A 14,711-nucleotide genomic window follows, 5' to 3' on the forward strand; every position below is an offset into this window, starting at 1 on the left:
ATGCGACTACCTCCCACAGATCGAGTAAGCCAACCCACACCTCTCAAAGAACATCCTCCAGACGAGAATCACGACACAGCAAGTCCGTCAAATCAGCACCCGCATGCTACAGGTGTGGACAGGACTACCCACACTCAGGACAATGTCCAGCGATCGGTCAGCGATGTCATCGCTGCGGAAGGGACAATCACTTTGAAATAGCATGTCAGGCCAAACAGTCAACACGCAGGTCATCGACCTCTCGGCATGGCACCATGCACGTGCTGTAAGAGGGAGAGAAGGACACTCATCCAGCTCGTCGAGATCTAGCAATCGATCAACAAGCCCATATCAATCACGAGGCCGATCCACGAGCACCCACCGGCCCCGACACCACACAAGAGATTCGTATCGATCTTGCAGACCCACGTCCAGTGAATCATCACACACGCCTGTGTCACAAGACAGTGACGAATACATTTGCATGGTGTCGGACCCTGACCGTTTGAAACGATACCCCAAACTAGATATCATGATAGGAGACCACCCAGCGAAGTTTGAGGAGCGTCACTGAACTATATTTGCGCACTTGAATACTACAACATGAAACAAAGACCCATACTAGAGCCAGCAGCAGTTCGCATATTTACATGGATGTCACGGAAGCCTTTACCGTGCCTGGGTCATTTTCACACAACTCTTGCATTCAAAGACAGAAAAATACCAGCCTACATTCACGTAGTAGAAGGTCCAGATGTGGCCGATTGTCTGCTCAGCCTACCGACAGCAGAGAGACTAAAACTAGTGGAACTCCTCTACATGACCGAAGATGCCCCCGACATCGTGGCAAAATTTCCGAACCTCTTCAAAGGCCTGGGAAAACTGAGTCACTTCAAGGTGAAACTGCACATTGACGAACGGGTGACTCCCATCGCTCAACACCACAGGAAGGTGCCCTTCCACTTACAACAAGCCGTCGATGATGAACTCCAAGATCTTCTACAAACGGATATCATTGAGCGCATGTCAGGACCCACACCATGGGTATCACCGGTTGTGGTAGTCCCAAAAAAGGGGCAAGACAACAAGGTCAGGCTGTGTGTGGACATGCGCGCACCCAACACCGCCATCGAGCGAGAGCGCCACCCGGGCCCCAACATAAGTGATATGATCACGAGACTCAATGACGCCACCGTGTTCTCCAAACTCGACCTTAATAAAGGCTCCACCAGCTGGAGCTTCATGACAAGTCGAGCTATATCACGACATTCACCACGCACCAAGGCCTCTTCCGCTACAGGCGTTTGAACTTTGGCATTTCATCAGCTGCCGAAATCTTCCAGGAGGCCATCCGGCGAGTCATCCAAGGAATTCCCAACGCATTCAATTACAGTGACGACTTACTAGTCTTCGGGAAAGACCAAACGGAACACGACACTGCTCTGGACATAGTATGTCACGCGTTGCTGAACGCCAACCTGACACTTAATGCCAACAAATGTGAATTTCACAAGGACACCCTGAAATTCTATGGACACATTTTCTCCAAGGAGGGAATGAAGCCTGACCCGGAAAAAGTAGCCGCACTTGCTGACACCCCGACACCTCGGGACGTGAGTGATCTCCGCTCGTTCCTTGGTATGGCGAGCTACTGTGCGCGCTACATCCGTGAATACGCTACGATCAGCTACCCGTTACGAGCACTCACTCGTCAGGGCCAACCCTTTGACTGGTCCAATGCATGCGAACAGGCATTCACTGAAATCAAACAGGCAGTTGGCTCAGCCATCGATCTCGCCTACTTCGACACAAAAAAAAGAACAGAAATCATGGTTGATGCCAGCCCGGTGGGTTTGGGCGCCATCCTGGCCCAGTACCACGAAGACTCTGACCAGCGCCACATCATTGCGTATGCGAGCCGCAGCCTCACGGACACTGAAAGAGCGTACTCCCAGCCGGAGAAGGAAAGCCTGGCTGTGGTGTGGGCGTGCCAACATTTCCATCTGTTCGTGTACGGCAAACATTTTACAATCATCACGGACCACCAGGCACTCCTCACCATCTTCGGCAACCCCAACGCCAAGATGCCACCGCGCATCGAACGGTGGGGACTGCGTCTTCAGGACTACATATACACCATCGTCCACAAGCCAGGCAAAGCCGAAAACCCAGCCGATTATATGTCTCGACATCCTCTGATCGTCACACCGGCTGCTCACTCCCTAGCCGACGACTACGTCCACTTTGTCATCGATGCGGCCTGCCCTCCTACAGTCCCACTGGAAGCCATTCAAGAGGCATCGGCACATGACCCTCTCGTGCAAGCTGTCATGACCCGCATCCGCACAAACTTCTGGCGACACGTGAAAACCACGCATCAGGACTCGGAACAACACCTCCGTGAACTCACAGCCTTCCAACACGTGCAAGATGAACTCTCCATCAGTGACAGCGGACTACTTTTGAGAGGGGGGAGGATTGTAATTCCGCACAAGCTACGCCAAGGAGTCATCAACCTGGCCCACGAAGGCCATAGAGGCATAAACGCCACAAAGAAGACTCTAAGAGAACGCGTCTGGTTCCCCAAGCTAGATCAGATGGTAGAGTCAACTTTAAAAGACTGCATGACATGTCAACTGGTAAGTCGAGAGGAACCACCCGCCACGCTCCAGATGTCAGAACTACCCGATGGAGTGTGGCAACAGGTCGCGGTCGATTTCTTTGGACCACTGAAATCAGGACAATATATCATAGTCGTCAGGGACGAGTATTCACGATTCCCATTTGCACACATGGTGCCATCTACCAGAGCAGCGACAGTCATTCCAGTACTGGGCGAGATCTTCGCAGCATGGGGCATTCCCCTACGAGTCAAATCTGATAACGGACCCCCATTCAACGGCCATGAGTTCACAGACTTCGCAGAACATCTCAACTTTAAACACCAAAAAAAAACACCACTATGGCCACAGGCCAACGGCATGGTGGAACGCTTTATGGGGACACTCAAAAAAGCGATTCAGCAAGCTGAACTAACACACCGAGACATTCAGCAGACCCTGAATGAAGTACTGAGGGCGTACCGCACTACCCCGCCCAACACCACGAATCAGTGCCCGGCCACTGTGATGCTAGGGAGGGCGCCCCGCACGCGACTACCCATGATGAGCAACACACCTCAACCACGGACCATCAACGTTGATCATAACACCCTAGTTGAGATTGATCACGAGAAGAAACTCAAGATGAAAACATATGCTGATCGGCGCAGGCGCACCAAGGACGTTGACATCCAGGAAGGAGACTGGGTGATAGTCCGGGGCGACCGGCGAGCAAAGGCGGACAGCCGATATCTTGATCATCCCCTCCAAGTTAGCAAACGGAAAGGAACCATGATCACGGCGAAGGCTGACCACAAGCAGATAACAAGAAATATATCGCATTTTAAGAAATGCAATCCCTGCAATCACCGTGGGACCTCCTCAAGTCAAACCTCAAGCGACTCAGCAAGCCACAGTGACGGTGGTGACCTAAATCACCGCAGCCCTCTGAGAACCACCAGTGACGCAAGCCATCATGTCCGAACACCAGCACAAGAGAGCCGCCCGAAGCGCCAGATAAGAAAGCCCAGGCGACTCGTGGAGGAGATATGAGAGATGGTGAGACTTTGTACAAAAGGGGGAGATGTCATGTCGCCATGCCTGACCCCACTCAGAGACAGGGCAGGCAAGTAGGAAGGGGAGGGACAGGAAACGGGAACCGGAACTGGGAGTAGTCTGTAAGCCAGTTGAAGGCTGGCAGGGAATAAAGAAAGGTACCTGCACACTAGCTCCGACTCCTGTGTCTAATTGCAAAGGGCAAATGCGACAAGTGGGTCTGATCATTTTGTTAATTCGCTCCTCATGTTGTGTTAGACGCATGTAGGAATGGATTTTTTAGGGCTTGTTGGTGTGCAGATTGCTAGAGATGCCTTCAGCGCCGGGGGTCCAGGGTACATCTTGGGGTTTACTAAACCTTTGTGACCTTTGTCCCCTTCAGGCTGTGGAGCCCTTCAGGAGGTGTTACCACAGGCTTCCCCTTGCTATTTTGTAAATATTTAGTTAATTTGTGTCTTATTATTTTTCAGTGTATATAATAAAGATTTTTTCCTTAGGCACAGGCTGGACAGCTATTTATTGCGTGTTACTGAGTTCTGAGTTTCCAACCCTGAGCCGTAGAGTGCACACCTCACTGTCCTGGGTGTAAAGTTCTAAAATTGATGCTTGGTTCTCAGTCTTAGAGTCTGCCGTAGGGGGACCTCAAGACAGAAGTAGCAAAAGACTCCAGTTGTTACTATTAGGTGCAGTTCCAAGTGACTGCCCTGGGGCCTTTCCACGTAGAATTTGCATAGTTAATAGTAGTAGATATAGTGGATGTAGTCATAATATCAAAAGAAGAATTGGTAGGAGTATCCATTTTAATACAGCTTTATATAGTTTTATAGTTTTAAGAAATGGCAATGTTGACGCCATGCTGTTGCTTTTAAACTTAAAGCGATGGGACAAGTTGACAAGTGGCAGTGTCCCTGCAGTGGTACGATCTTCAAATTCTATGCATGGTGTAGTGGGTGCGACACGAAAAGGCTTCTAGCTAATCCGAAGAAAATTTTGTTGGACAATCAGAGTTTGTTCGAACGGGATCCCTGACATAAATTGGCCGCAGTTCCCAATTTACCAACTTCCTGATCCCTTGCCTCACTTGGCGATGGGGGGACTGACAGCTTTCCACTGACTGAGCCTCAGCTCTGTTTCACCCTGGGAACTCCTTGACCCCAGTCTTGATGTGGTTACTAACACTGACATTCAATGCATCCATCTGCAAATTACAGTCCCAAAGTAGCACCCATGGCACTGCTGATGAAACTTGGTGCAAACGTGCTCAAGATTCAACAGACACATATCTTTCATATTGTTCTATACTATTCCTGGCTTTGGACGTGGGTAGGTTCAAGTCTGTTAAGTGTAATTCTATATCATTCCCTTGGGTCAATTACCTTCGTGCTTTAAAACGAGCCATGTGCTATTGCAGATGCAATTATGAGGCATCCCTGACACTCAGTAATAAGCTCGCCCTGCACAAAAATGTTAGCCACAAACCTAACCAAATAGAACTATTTTTTCAGATACAATTCCGAAAGCCCTGAACAAATAAAAAAAGGAGTTTTTAAAATTATCAACGACCTTATTGCTAATACGCTAACGCTGAATGAATATCTTTGTTCAGCATTTTTTGTGAAAAAACTAGAAAGTTCTTTCACTTTTAAAATTGATGAGAGCTGAGCCTCTAATACAAATTATTCTTTTATAGACATATACTTCCTTCACTCAAGAAGTACGGAGCCTTTACTGCAAATTATTATTTTAAAGAGACCTATCCCTTTTGTCTTTGTACTTTGGTCCAGATTCGGCCCACTGGACTGCACCACACTTCTCAGTTCGTTTTCTCGGTGTAGATCTGTTTCACCATTAGATCCTCTGCCAGGGAACCTCTGCACAGTTCAGCAGATCCTGCTGCGGCAGTTTTTTCTGGATATCCTTGAATATTCACTATCAGAAGGCTCAGTTCCTAGCACCTTTAAGGTGCCATTTTAATTTCTTTACTGAAGAAAAGCCATCTCTGATTCACAAGTTTCATCCAACTATTTCCCAATTACTCTGCTGCCTACAATAGGAAAGATCAGGGGTGCAGTAAGATCCTAAGTAATGCGCAAGTGGGCTTTAGCCGCTCACACAGCACTGACCTTGCCTTATGAGCCACGCGTGGTGATCTTTACATAGCGGCAGAGGACAATAGTGCAAATGACATGGTTGTATCGCTCTAGCAACGTCTGTTCTACACCATAGGTTTATACCCCCCCACACACTCTCTCCTATGAGTCTGCCTTTCTCATTTATAGGGATATATATATATATATATATATATATATATATATATATATATATATATATATATATATACTCACCTTATGGGTATTATATGAACTCATAACATTGTTTTGAGTAAGCAGACTAATTTGAAATCACTGCTGTCAGTGTCACAGTGAGTTCTCTGGGGGTCACAGGATAGACATACTTTAGGGGCAACTTTGTATTTTAGTGGCCATTTTCTGCTAAATCAAACGTAATCGGGACAGACAATATTGAATAATGCATTAAAGGTTGAGATGGAAAACCGATGCGAGACAGAGAGAAAGTTCTCTTTCCCAGAGGCCACTTTGAAGGTGTTAGGCTCAGGCACTTTGCCACTTGCCCTTGCATTAAACCATCTCGGATAGCTGTGATTGAGAATCTTCTGCCCATGTTTAAACCCTGGATTTTTATTGTAGGTGAACTCCACCCACGCTATTTATTCAAATTCAATAACGGGTCACTATATCATCCAGAAGCGGAATGTGGTTCTCCTTGAGGGTAACATCAATATTCGGTTCTCCTGTGCCTACCCTCTGAATGCAGACCTTTCCTTCTTGTGGGCCATCCAGACCATCCCCAAGTAAGTATGCTTGCTTGTATGCATGTCCGTTCTTTTGTTGTATTTATCACGCACACATGCACACGCACACACATGCACATGAAAATACATACACACACATACATCATATAGTCCCGCCATCCCATAAAAGAATATTCTTAGGTATGAATCCATGTTGAACTCACGCTCCATCTTTTGGCAAAAGGTTCTTTAAAGCAATACATAGATTTGTCCCAATAAATTCAGTTCATATATTGATTGCTTTCCAAGCATGGCGCTCAGGACAAATAATTAATTAATTAAGCAAGACATTCCATACATTTGTATTGTTTTCAAAATGCATTACTGTTCATTCTGTGCTAAGACGAAGAATTCTGAATATCACTTTTTAAAAAAAAAATCTTTTTTATTGCAGGAAAAAGAAAACAGCATCACATTATGTACACATTTCAGAGGCAAAAATATCCAAACAAAGAATTTAACCATTAAATACATTGTTGAATAAATACAGAGGATGACAGTGTACATTCCCCCAAAAAATAATAATAATAATAAATAAATATAAGTGAATATCACTTTTAAGTAAATTCGAATCTCCAAATGTTATCTAAACGTCTGGAAGAACTTTCTGAAGAGGCAGGCCGGGTATGATGTTATGACAGGGCAGAGTATTCTTCTGCATACAAAGAAAATTTACATGTGTACCTGTAAATGATTACAATTATGCAACGCATGTTAAACCACATGTTTAGGGATTAACATTTGAATCCATGTTTCTTTCATACATGGATTACATGCTTACATCTCTCCACACCTTGCACAGGTTTGTGTTTCAAGAGGGACCTTGCATGAATTCCGGTACTTAACTTTCCATTTATTGCTTGAGGCACTATGCATTGAAGTGGTGGTATTTCCTTATTAGCAGAAGTAAGCACCCGATGCAGTATATTGAGTCCGTGCTTTCTCTGACCGCAGCGTTCGGAGGCTCAATGAACAAATGCGTTCAGTGTAGGGGCCTGTGTTTTACCTCATGGTCACAGGCTCAAATCTCAGCGCGGTCACTCAGCTTTTCATCCTTCGGAGGTTGATAAAATGAGTACCACTGAGTTGGATAACAATTATTCTCCAGTATTAGGGGTGTCTTTCATAGATTCACATGCTTGAATATTCCCCGTCGTCGAAGTGGGAGTCCCACGGTATATAAAAAATAGCAATAATGCTAATATAACATAAATGATAACATCATATATAATAAAAAATAGAGATAATACATACTGTAAAACCTCTACAATGGTAACTTCCATAGGAAGACATTATAAAGAGAAAAACTCATTTGTAGCATATCAGTGTCATTATGTTAGTCCAAACTGCAGCCAATCAGGCTCAAGCACCCTCTAGAACCTTCTCCTCAGAAGCTCAAGCCCTCAGATTTTCTACCGCACGTCGTGTGAAGGGAGTCTCCCTGAGCTCTGCTCAGTTTTCTTCAAGGAAGGATCCCCACCAAAAGTGTATTTACTGTTTGTATCCTGAACACAAGGTGGATGACTGTAAATTCTGTAGAGCTTTTCCAGCTAAGACTCTCAGAGACAGGGAAGGTCGTCTTCTTCTATGGTTGAAGCGCCTCCAGGATAAAGAGGATGTTTTGTCAGACGCAGAAAGTTTCCAGTCAGGCTGTTCTTCTGTTGCTTCCAAGCGTGGAAGTGTTCAGGAGTTACCTTCTCCTTTTTTGAAGAAGAAAAAGATAGCTTTAACAGTGGCACAAGTTCAACCACCAGCTCCTCTGGTTTCTGTGTCTACGCCCACGAGACCTGGCTCTCAGGCGTCATTTCCAGCCTCTATAAGTGTTGTCACAGTTCTGACACCGCGGTCGTCGACGGGCTCGTCGACGACCGTTCCATCAACGAGATTGGCTGTGCTGTCTTCGTCGACGACTTCAGTGACGACGACGTCTGCTTCCTTGTCGTCGACGATGGTTATGTCGACGTCTTCTACGTCGACGAGAGCTTCTATCTCCTCTATCTCGTCCACGCTCCCGATTGTCTCGTCGACGACGAAATTACCGTCGACGAAGAAATCCTCGTCGACGTCGAAGAGTTCATCGTCGACAAAGGTCCCGTCGACGCTGACCGCTTCGTGGACCAGCTCGTCGACGACGGCTTCGTCGACGAAGAAGATGACGACGGTTCCGTCGACGAAGATTCCGTCGACGAAGGTACCGTCGACGAAGGTACCGTCGACGCAGGTACCGTCGACGAAGGTACCGTCGACGAAGGTACCGTCGACGAAGATTCCGTCGACGAAGATTCAGTCGACGAAGATTCCGTCGACGACGGCACCGTCGACGGTAGAGCCTAAACGCTCGTCGTCGTTTACTGCTACATCGTCGACGCCCGCCGTGGAAACAACTGCCTCGTCGACGGCGACAGCTACAGCTGCGGCAGTTTCACAGGGATCACGGCCGGAACATGCAGCATCCACGTCAGGAGTGGGTTCTTTCGCCACTATGCCTCTAGTGCCTCTGCCTTCCATGGCCTCTGGCAAGGAATCTACTCTCCACTTGCCACCTCCTACTCTCCAGCTACCATCACCAATGATGGCTACTGATCACGAAACGGAATCTATTGGGGACGACGATGTCCTTGACGATGCACATAGTCCATCGGAATTAATAATTAAATGTCAGGACACAAGTTCTGAGGGCGAGGAGGAGGAGGTAGTTGACCAACAGGACGAACAATATGTACAGGTTCCTATGGCATCATTTCCAGTATCTTTGTTTTCTAACCTCCAGCATATGCTGGACGACTACAGTCGAAGATTTCCGCCAACCCCTCAGGGTACACCAGGCCCCGCTCCATCAGACACACTAGGCCCTGCAAACCATCAGCATTCTTCGGAGCACACTGTTCAACCAGAGCGACCCCGTCCTACTATCCCCACGAATCCGCAACCTGTTGCGCAAGAGGAGGAGGAGTCGGACAGAGAAGAAGGGGAAGTACCCCAGGATACTGATGAAGACCAGGGCCAAAATATGGCGGAATTCGATGACTATTGGATACAGACACCCTCTCCTCAGCAAGCAGATGCTGGTGATTCACCTCCGGTTGACATCGCAAGCTTCCATGTGCTGATGAATAAAGCGGCGGACCGCTTTAAATTACCGAGAGCACAACGACAGGAAGACTGTTTTCTCTATGATTTCAAAAACCAACCGTACAAACAAATTCACACCATACCTATTATAGAATTTGTATGGAAAGAGGGTATAAAGATCATGCATGCTCCTAACTCCTTGCCGGCACAAGTCCCTCGCCTGGAAAAGAAATATAAAGCTCCGGCTGGTTCCCCCGCTTGTTTGCTCTCGCATCCTAAGCCAGATTCAGTGGTCACGCAGGCAGCGCAGCGACGGTCCCGTAACCCGGCGACTCCTATCACCGCTCCGCCTGATCGAGAGGGTCGACATTTGGACGCAATTGGGAAAAATTCGTGCTGCAAATGCATTAGCCATTTTGGGTCGTTTCGACCGGCAAATGTGGTCGGATATTTCTGCACTGGTTTCGCTGATACCGGAAGCGTCCAGAGCAGAGGCGCAACAGATCCTTCAGGATGGCATGAGGGCATCAGAAGAAATGATCGACTGTGCGATTGACGTGGCGAGCACTGGTTTTCGTATCCTTGCCAGTGCTGCGGCGCTCCACCGTCAGGGTTGGCTTAAATCCACTTCATTTCGGCAGGAGGTCCAGTCGAAGATACTCGACATGCCATATGACGGTGAGTCTCTCTTCGGCGCTCACATTGATGAAGCGCTTGAGTCAATAAAGAAAGACACCGATACAGCAAAATCGCTAGGATCCTTGCAATTTAAAAACCAGCCCTTTCGTGGCGCACGTGGACGAGGCTCGTCTTCAACCACTTTTCGAGGAGGACACACTCAGTACCGCCAGTACAATCAAGGAAATCAGCGTTATTCCAACCAACAGTCTAATCGCCAGCCACAGTCGAAACCCTATAGAGGAAAGTCAAATTATAGGGGTTCCACCAACAAACGTCAATGACTCTCAAGTTGCGCAAGGAGTTGGAGGGAGAATCTCGCAGTTTTATTCCCAATGGTCTCTAATAACATCGGACCAATGGGTATTAGACATTGTTCGCAAGGGTCATGCCTTGGAGTTCACAGAGTTTCCTCCTCAATCTCCACCATCAGGCCCGCCACCTCCCCATTTCAGGGAATTGCAACATCAAGTTCGTCTTCTAATACTAAAAGGTGCAGTCGAAGTGGTTCCTATATCTCAACAAGGGACAGGTTTCTACTCACGTTTTTTCCTCATTGCCAAGAAGACAGGAGAGTGGCGGCCCATATTGGATTTGAGGGCTCTCAATTTCTTTCTGAAACAACAATCTTTCCGCATGCTGACGTTATCGGAAGTCTTGCGGCTTCTCTGCAGCGGAGATTTCCTAACAACAATAGATCTACAAGACGCCTATTTTCATGTGCCGATTCTCCAACACCATCGCCAATTTCTGAGGTTCAAAGTGGGCAATATGCATTACCAGTTCAAGGTGCTGCCTTTTGGCCTGCGATCGGCACCTCATGTTTTCACGAAGGTCTTGGCCCCTGTCATGGCTTATCTACGTCTTCAGGGAGTGCAAATCTTTCCTTATCTAGACGATTGCCTTCTAAAATCTCCATCCCCCCTACAGCTGGCTCACGACACAAGTCTCTGCCTGCAGACATTCGAGTCACTGGGGTTGACCATCAACATGGAGAAGTCACATTTTGCACCATTGCAAAGGAGAAACTTCCTGGGAGCAATTCTAGACACGAGCATATCAAAAGCCTTCATCTCCCAGGAACGACAGAGGAAGATAGAACGTCTGGTCACCACCATCCGTTCAAAACAGTCAGTTTCTGTGCGAACGTTGAAGTCATTTCTGGGGATGGCGTCGTCCTGCATCGCTCTGCTCCCGAACTGCAGGCTACGCACTTGTCCTATACAGGAAGAACAAGACCTGCAATGGCGCCAAGTGTCAGGGTCCTTCAACGACCTAGTGCGAGTCTCGTCTCGCATGAAGGACAGTCTGCTTTGGTGGAAAGAACCATCCAACCTGGACGAAGGAGTTTCGTTTCTGGCCCATTCTCCGGATCTAACACTGACTACAGATGCGTCCATGGAAGGTTGGGGTGCTCATCTCCTGGACCTTTCAATCAAGGGCAAGTGGACGGCGACACAACAAACCTGGCATATCAACAGACTGGAGTTGATGGCGATTTTCCTTGCTCTCAGATCCTTTTTGCCCGTAGTGCAAGGGGAGTCCGTGCTGGTTCAAATGGACAACACAACCAGCATGCACTACATGAACAAACAGGGCGGCACAAGATCTCAGCCATTGTCTCGGCTAGCTCAAAGGATCTGGAATTGGGCTCTTCGTCATCAAATTTCCTTGACGGCGGTCCATCTGCCGGGGGTTTCAAACATCCTAGCGGATTCGTTGAGCAGGTCCACGTCATCGACCCACGAGTGGGAGCTTCATCAGCCTACTCTGGACATGGTCTTCCGCCGTTGGGGTCATCCCATGATAGACCTTTTTGCCACTCCACTGAATCGGAAGTGCCCCGCCTTTGCGAGCTGGCATCCCCATCCAGAGTCCAGCGGAAATGCCCTTCTCATGGATTGGAGCGGCCTGTTCGCCTATGCATTTTCTCCAATACCGTTGGTACCGAGAACGTTGTGGAAGATGCGCAGGCAACCCTGCCACTTGATACTGATCGCCCCTCGTTGGCCCAGACAGGCTTGGTTCTCAGAACTTCTTCTGTTATCCCAATGCGCTCCCATTCATCTGCATCCACGTCCAGATCTCCTGTCAATGGACGAGGGTCGAATTTGCCATCCAGACCCGACCACGCTTCAGTTATGGGCATGGAACCTGAATACCTCGAATTCGCAAATTTAAATATGCCCCAGGAATGCATAGACATTCTGGCTTCTGCTAGAGCTTCATCAACCATCAAAACGTGCAAGCTGAAGTGGAAACGTTTTTGCCATTGGTGTGCTGCATCAGATGTCCATCCACTCACTTCTGCTCCGGAGCAGCTTTTGCCTTTCTTTCTGAGCCTTGCTCAGTCTGGCCTCTCTCATGCCACCTTGAGAGTCTTTCTGGCAGCTATTTCGCGTTTCAGACACGATGGTTCGACGTCTCTCTGCTCATCCAGAATAATCCGACAATTCTTTAAAGGTCTCTTCAGAAAGTTTCCTCCTATTAGACGCCCTCCTCCAGCATGGCAGCTCAACGTGGTATTGTCACAGCTCATGAAGCCTCCTTTTGAGCCAATTCACAGGGCAGACACCAAATTTCTTACCTGGAAGGTTGTATTGCTTTTAGCCCTAACATCTTCTCGTCGTGTAAGCGATCTTCACGCTTTCACAATCAAGCCTCCATATTTGCAATTTAAGCCCGATGGAGTGTCTCTTCGTACCAATCCCTCGTTTTTGCCAAAAGTGCCTAATGATTTCCATCTGAACGAACCTGTCTTCTTAAAGATTTTTTTCCCGGATCCAAAATCACCGGCAGAACAACGACTTCATTCTTTAGACATCAGACGTTGTCTAAAGTTTTACATTTCAAGGACTACCCCTTTCCGCAAATCCGATCAACTTTTTGTGGCATATGGAAGGATGCGGAGGGGACATTCAGTGACAAAACAAACACTTGCAAGGTGGCTCTCAGCAGCCATATCCTTCTGTCACCAACAAGCTGGCAAGCCTTTACAGTGTCCAGTAAAGGCGCATTCGACGAGAGCGATGGCGTCCTCCACCGCCTTGTTTGCTGGAGTGCCTCTACACCAGATTTGCCGGGCGGCAACATGGTCAAGTAGGCACACCTTTACCAGACATTACTGTTTGGATTCCATCAACGAAGCGGATACCGCAGTGGGGCAAGCAGTGCTTCGCCATCTCTTTAAATAAGGTGAGCCTCTGTTCCCTCCTCCTTTTCTTTCTGTGATTGCTATATGCTTTTAAGCTATATGTTTGCCTTCATTTTAAGAATCTATTAGCAATCCCAGTTCTAAGGAGTTACTGCTATCTATTCTATTCAAGCATGTGAATCTATGAAAGACACCCCTAATACTGGAGAAGAACAATTGTTGGCACTGAATATCAGATGTGAACAATTGTTACTTACCTGTAAACAGGTGGTTCTCCAGTATTGGTGTCTTTCATAGATTCACATGCGACCCACCCTTCCTCCCCTCAGAGGCTCTCTTCTCCTCATGCGCTATTATTACTAGTGCTACAAAAATCTGAGGGCTTGAGCTTCTGAGGAGAAGGTTCTAGAGGGTGCTTGAGCCTGATTGGCTGCAGTTTGGACTAACATAATGACACTGATATGTTACAAATGAGTTTTTCTCTTTATAATGTCTTCCTATGGAAGTTACCATTGTAGAGGTTTTACAGTATGTATTATCTCTATTTTTTATTATATATGATGTTATCATTTATGTTATATTAGCATTATTGCTATTTTTTATATACCGTGGGACTCCCACTTCGACGACGGGGAATATTCAAGCATGTGAATCTATGAAAGACATCAATACTGGAGAACCACCTGTTTACAGGTAAGTAACAATTGTTCACATCTGATATTCAGTGCCAAGATTCCCACGGGTGAACGTGTGCTTTACAAATACATGTTATATTTATATCTACTATGCTAGGGTTGCAGCCACAGAAGCCTTCTCAAAGATTGAGAACTGACTTTCAGAGGAGATTAAACTTCTGGAATCCTTATTGACCCTATGAAAATTACTCTGCTTAAACTTCATGCATACAGGACTTCTCCTGGTCATATGTAATTTGGCTCCTAGATTTACCATCACTCGGACTCTTCTATTTCTGTATCCTGTTTTGAATACTTTCTCTTCCCTTTGCCTCCTCCTTTTTCAACTCCTCCTTGTAAAGTGAATATTCCATCCACTTCCTTTTCAATACATAGTCACCCCTGAACCCCTTCCCGCATTGTTACCTTACAAGATCATGTCTACTACACACCAACATTTTCCTGGGCCCTTGACTTGTTTATGCTTCCCTTCCTGATCCTTCTACCTGCTTCCCTTTACCTCCAGTCTTCACTCATCTATCTGCATATACCCTCTCCCCTTTTGGCTCGCTATCTTGGTTGTGCCCTATTTTCTACATTTTCACTTCTGATGTTCTGAACGCTTG

General features: G+C 47.0%; 1 long non-coding RNA gene across 1 annotated transcript in view; it reads left to right on the forward strand.

Annotated features, from left to right (window-relative positions):
- The window catches only part of LOC144767588 (uncharacterized), a 29,456-nt gene that overhangs the window by 7,073 nt on the left and 7,672 nt on the right, over positions 1 to 14,711 (forward strand). Inside the window, exon 2 of the long non-coding RNA XR_013598271.1 lies at positions 6,344 to 6,507. This is a non-coding gene — a long non-coding RNA (uncharacterized LOC144767588). The remainder of the gene's footprint in view (positions 1 to 6,343; positions 6,508 to 14,711) is intronic.

Source organism: Lissotriton helveticus, chromosome 7 (assembly GCF_964261635.1).
Source record: "Lissotriton helveticus chromosome 7, aLisHel1.1, whole genome shotgun sequence".
NCBI lineage: Eukaryota > Metazoa > Chordata > Amphibia > Caudata > Salamandridae > Lissotriton > Lissotriton helveticus.